Genomic DNA, 6,395 nt, shown 5'->3' with positions numbered 1-6,395 from the left:
TGATATTCACCTTCAACATAATCTTCTCTCGGTGCTACCCATAAACTCGGTGTTCTTAACTCATGTCCATACAATAAAAATCCTGGCGTATATCCAGTCGATTCGCTTTTCATACTTCTCAATGCCAACAATGCTCCAGGTATACTTAAATCCCAATCTTCTACATTTTCTTGCTTATCCTTCGTGATCTTCGCAATTGCTTGTACCAGTGACTGATTCGTTCTTTCTACTAGTCCATTTGTTTGAGGTCGGAATGCTGACGTTGTTAGATGTCGACAATTCACCTGTTTCAAAAACGCCTTGACATATCTTGCAACGAAATTACTACCACGATCTGTCAACAGAAAATTCGGGACACCATGATGTTGTAGTATTTCGGTTATCAAGAAATCCAGTGTTGTTTCTTCGTCTATTCGTTTTACTGCTTTTGCGATCGGCCAGCGAGTTAAATAATCTACAGCTACTAAAATCATGCGATTTCCTCTCTTTGATTCAATTACAGGTCCTACAGCATCACATCCAACCATGTAAAAAGGTGTACTTGGTGTTAAGATAGGTTTACCATATACTGTCCTTCTTGCGGGTTTCTTCTTTCTATATTGACAAACATCACAATTTTTGACAATTTCTTTTATTCTTTCAAACAATCTTGTTGGTGAGAAATATCTTGATTTAACTCGATACCATGTATTGTTGATTCCAAAATGACCTTCACTATGCACCATCTTGATTACTTCTTCAATGTTTCCTTCATGCAATACTTCCAAGCACTCTTCTTTTTCTTCGTCTTCGACTCTTGTAAACAATATTCCCTTGATAAGCTTATATTTTGCAGCGGTTTCTTTTAATTTTATCTTGAATTCTTCAGTAGAGTCCAGAGGATAGGTCTTGTGTGTCTTGAGTTGTGTAATTGCTATATAAGTTGGATATTCCATTTTTCTTGATTCTTGATTCTTGATTATAATTCTTGTTGTCTGCATATGTTAATAAAATTGTTTTTGTTTTAGGCTTTTTAAGTATCTCGGACATTGATTTTTTTTGTTTTCCTTGTTCCTTTTTTTTTTCTGGGGGGGGTTTTTTTTTTGTGTTTTTTTTTTTTTTTTTTTTTTTTTTTTTTTTTTTTTTTTTGTTTTTTTTTTTTTTATCTTCAACCCTCCAACCAACCTTATGTTTCGATAATTCTTTTTTGTTCTTATACTCTATTTGCTTTTCTATTATTTTTTGTTCTTTTACTCCTAGAGTCTTTTCTATATTTTTTTAGTATTCCTTTTTTTGCGTAAGCCTTTTTCTCTTTTTTTTTTGTGCAATATATTTGTTTTTGTTTCACTTCCTAAGATCACCTCGACAATGCATTCCGCCTGGATTGTCTTTCCTCTCTTCGTACACTAACTCGGATACTTTATGTCCCATCAAACATGCTTTCCCAAGTCTTTCAACTTCGGCGAAGGCTTCTCGTTATTCGAAATGTAATTCCACGCTGCATGATCGGTTCTTATAATAAACTCTTCCTTGTACGACAGATTAATACCTGAATCTGTTAACGGCCCAAATTATTGCTAATGCTTCCAAGTGTGACACGGTATAATTTAAACTGTCCATGATTCACTGACTTCGATGCATAACTAATCACAGTCTCATTGTCTTCAGAACCAGTGGGTGATTGCGACAAAATTGCTCCCAAACCTTTGTAAGATGCATCCACAGTCAAAATCTTCACGTATTCCCGAATTGGAAATGATAGGATCGGCGGACTCATCAACGTACTGATAAGGTAATTGAATGCGTCTTGCTGTACCTTGGTCCACTCGAATGCCACCTCTTTCTTCAGCAACTTCGTTAATGATGAGCTTTTGCAGCATAATCCTCTATAAATCGCCTAAAATATCCGGTTGTTCCTAATAGTGATCTAATCTCATCCTTATTCTTCGGTTCCTTCAACTTCAAAATCTTCTCAACATTCTCTTGTGCAGGTTCCAATCCAGCTGCCCCTACTTCATGCCCCAAATACACTACTTTCGTCTTTCCAAATTGGCATTTTTCTTTTCTAAGTCTCAAATTACCTTTGTTGCACGCTTCAAATATCAATCTTAGATGTTCCGCATGAGAAGCTTCATCTCGCTGTACACCAATATATCCTCAATAAATATATACGAACTTCCCGATAAAATCATGCAATAATGTGGTCATCATTCTTTGGAAAGTTGCTCCAGCATTGGTCAATCCAAAAGGCATCACATTAAACACATATGTGCCAAACTTGCACACGAATCCCGTTTTCTCACGATCACTCTCCAACATGGTTACTTGCCAAAATCCTTGAGCAGCATCCAGTGTCGAAAACACTTTGGCGCCAGCTAGCGATCCAATACTTCATCAATATGTGGTAACGGATACCCATCTTTCACCGTCTTCTTGTTCAACTGAGCATAGTTAACCACCAATCGCATCTTCTTTGTATTCTTCTTGGGTACGAAGAAAATAGGTGATGTATACATCCCGGTACTCGGTGTAATCAACCCTAATTCCAACAAGGTACTTAACTCTTCCTTCAAACTATCTTCCTCATCATACGACAAACGATATGGCTTCGACTTGACAGGAACGTTATCTGTAGTAGTGATGTTATGTTGTACATTTGTCACCTTCCCCATTCCATTGTTCTCAATAAAACATAGCTTGTATTTTTCAATCATGCTTTGTAAATACGTAGGTATACTACCTGCACCATCTCCCCCTGAAATTTCCCTAGCCTCGTTTTCGTCGATAAATGATCCTTGAGACACGATATCCTCTTGGTATGTTGCTAAATCAACACCATTGTTCCCATCATCTTGTTTAACCATGACCTTATAGATTACCGGTGGATCATTTTCGTTCTCTTCATCGTCATCATCAATACATGAAATTTCGATATAATTTTTACCATTATTCGTTGGCACCATAATCATCTTCCCATTCTTGATCAATCTAATGTCATGTGCTTTGATCCAAGTTCTTCCCAACAGACAAACATCCTTCTTTTCTTGTGACTGATCAATGCAGAAATGCTCAATTCTCTTCTTTCCACCAACCTTCACCTCTACATTCGGAGCTATACTACAAAATACACTCTTGTTGCTTGCAAATCCAGTTAAAGGTATCTTGTCACTTGCATTTATTCTTAACCCCAGACGATCGGCTAGCTTCTTGCTACAAACAGATACAGCAGCACCAGAATCCAGAATCGCCTCGACCAAGTGATTGTTTATTGATACAAATATTCTTGACGGCTTGGCATTTCTCATTTTCCCAGCATTATACGGATAATCGATGATTGATTCTTCATCTCCTACTGAATCCCAACTATCATCTTCACTACTTTCACTATCCTCCTCATCGCTACTACTACTGTTATCTTCTTCGTTCTCACTGCCACTTTCACTATATTCTTCATCTCCCACAAAGTTCTTCACCGAAGTGTCATTTGTGTGTACGGATGCATGATGAATATTAAGGTTTTCATAAGCTTCCTCATCCAATAACCCATTAGCCCTCAGAGCGTTCACTATGACAGGGTCCTTACTAATATGCTTCACCCCTTGTGCTTTCTTATTAACCCGTCTATGTATGTACATAATTCCGTCTTTTACATCCCTAGCTGCCTTTTTACTTAATGCCATATACTCAGCCACCGAAATCGTAACTGGAGTATTTTTCAATTTATCCCATGTGTCTTCTATTTCTACTTCCACCTTAGCTTTCTCTTTCACAACTCTTTTCCTTTTCGGTTTCGCTTCACCCATTTGTTGATCTAATTGGATAGGTGGCAGCTTGTTGAAATCTCCCCTGTGAATAGTTTCAAATCTTGTACTGCTTTCAGGTGGATAATATGGATCTAATGGTGGTATGTAGATGTTGCCATCTGCACGAGCTTTTCCTTTCTTATGTGCTGAACTTTCCACTACTTCGTCCATGCTTCCAGTTTGTTTTCTTTTTACGGCATAAATGTCGACCTTTTGATTTTCTATTTTTTTGTGAGTTTTATTTTTTATTTCTATCATACTTACAATACCCGAAGGTCCGTGCGCATGATTTGGTTTTGGCGAGGAATTATTTGTTTTAGGGTTCTCAGTAACCTCGTCTACTGAGCTCCCTGCTCTTTTCCCTGTTCATTGTTTCTTGCTGTTTCCTTGGGGCAAAGACGACTGGGATGACCTTCTTCATTGCAATTCCAACATAATAATGGTCTCTTTTCTCCAAAAGGCGGTCTATTAAATTGTTGTGGCGGTCTTTGCTGACTTCCATTTCCTTCTTGCAACTGCTTAATTTGTTGTTGTTGTTGCACCAGGTTGATGTTCAATTGCTTCATTCCTTGCAACAATTCCGCCAATGAGTCATTCGAAGCTGTTGATAATATCTCACTTGCGTTACCCACAGATCCATTGCTTCCTTTATTACCAAAATCGTTCTCCAAATTAAATCCTACTCTCTTCTCCTTGTTCATCATATTGTTGTTATATTTCAATAACAGCGCCTCTAAAGCCACAGCCTTGTTCACCATTGATTGATATGACACCAAATCATCTCTCTTCTTCTCCAATTCATAAGCAATCCCAACGTTGATAGCAGAAATAAACAACGAAATTTTCATCCCATCATCAGTGATTCCAGCTGCTTTGAACAATCCGTTGATTTCGCTTGTGAATTGTTCTACATCTTGATGCTGACCTTGCTTGATCGATCTCAACTTGGTCCAAGCTTCGTCAGTATTTGCTTTTAAAAACTTGTTGTTGAACTTGCTCTCGAACTCCCCCCACGTTTCTACACTATCCTCGACATTTTCCCACCATGCTTGAGCTCTATCTCTAAAGCTACTAACGATTGCAGTTAAGAACATGCTATCATTAAATCCAATCTTGAAAAATCCTTTGTACGATTTTACAACTTTCATCCATGCTTCAGCTTCCTTGCAGTTTCTACTTCCATTAAATACAGGGATCTTTCCAATCAGATTCATATAATCTGAGGGGCGAAATCCTCTTACTTCTTCAGTCATTTTCGGTGTTACAAATAAAATTTTTCTTCGGTAATACAAGTTCAGCTGTCAAATTAAAATTTTTCTTCAATAAAAATTTTCTGATCCAATAGTCTTTTTCTGTAAGGTTTCTGGCTATAATCAATTCTTGTCAATTAAGATAAGTCTTCTAAATATCTTCTTTGATGTTGGTTTGTTGTATGGTAATTCACGGCAACTAAAAGTTTAAATATGTCTCGGCGAGACCTCCAATAATACGGTTGCGGTGTTGTTTGTGAAATCAATATGTTCCCCTTGATGTGATCGTTCCGAGACAAGACAATCAATCAAAAGTATTAAATAAGATGTAGTTGTATACGATGATGTTATGAACTGGTTCTTCTTTTCAGTTATTCAATTCAATTCAATTCAGTTCTATTCAGTTATTTCTATCCAATCAGGTAGTTCTAACACTAAGGTACACAGTTGTTTCTTAAGTAAAGTAAAGATTGTTTTATTATAATAAATTATAAAATTAAAGATATAATTGTCTATTTCCAATTCAGTCAATAGCCAATCATATTCGAGAAGCGTGACATTCACGTGTTTTCAGATGACGTCACTCATTCTCAGAGATAAACGTTACTTCGAATTCACAAACGTATCAAAAGAGAGTGCTCGCTTAGCTCAGTTGGTTAGAGCGTGGTGCTAATAACGCCAAGGTCAACAGTTCGACCCTGTTAGTGAGCAATTTTTTTTTACTTTTTGGGGTCTGGTGTCGGGTCTGATCTTAAGTTGTGTAAGATATATATAAAAGTAGAGTAGTAGATAAAAGATGATCTTTATTGTTGATACAATGTGAGTAGTAGTGATTGGTTTAGATGTAGTTTGACAGTAAGGTAGAAGGAGAATAATATACGTTTGTAGTTAATTATTCAGTTCTAAGTGAGCACCACGTTGTTTTATATAAATATATATGGTAACGATCCAGTTAAGTAAAATAAAATAAAAGGTCTTAATAGACAGATACAGAGAAAAAGAGACTAAGGCTTCGGTTTTTCTAGGGAGACAGTAAGATAATGGGCCAATTATATATAGAAGATATAATATTTGATAGGCAAGTTTATGATAAAAGTATATAGTAAAATCTGAATGTTTATTGAAATATGTTTTGTTTTAAGGTTTATATAGTTTTTGAGAAATCAAAGGATCGGTAACGATACCCTTGATTTCGGATAAATGATAATAAGAATTAATTTGTCAAAAGGTTTTAAATATAAAAAGGTAAGGATTCAAGTTAGAGAAGTACAATGCTAAAAGTTAGCATGAAAAATATAAATTGTCTGAGTAAAGTTTTTAGTGTTGAAGTCAATTATTACATATTGAAAATCCGCATTGTAAC

General features: G+C 36.3%; 1 non-coding gene across 1 annotated transcript; it reads left to right on the top strand.

Annotated features, from left to right (window-relative positions):
* The first annotated feature begins 5,669 nt into the window (after positions 1-5,669).
* On the top strand, positions 5,670-5,743 carry EV154DRAFT_t175. Its single transcript has one exon. It is a non-coding gene; the product is annotated as a tRNA-Ile (tRNA).
* The last annotated feature ends 652 nt before the right edge of the window (positions 5,744-6,395 follow it).

Source organism: Mucor mucedo (genome assembly GCF_025094135.1).
Source record: "Mucor mucedo strain NRRL 3635 chromosome Unknown EV154scaffold_295, whole genome shotgun sequence".
In the NCBI taxonomy this organism is placed as follows: Eukaryota; Fungi; Mucoromycota; class Mucoromycetes; order Mucorales; family Mucoraceae; genus Mucor; species Mucor mucedo.
The sequence above is the reverse complement of the archived record's forward strand: the minus strand, read 5'-3'. Positions and strand labels throughout refer to the sequence as shown.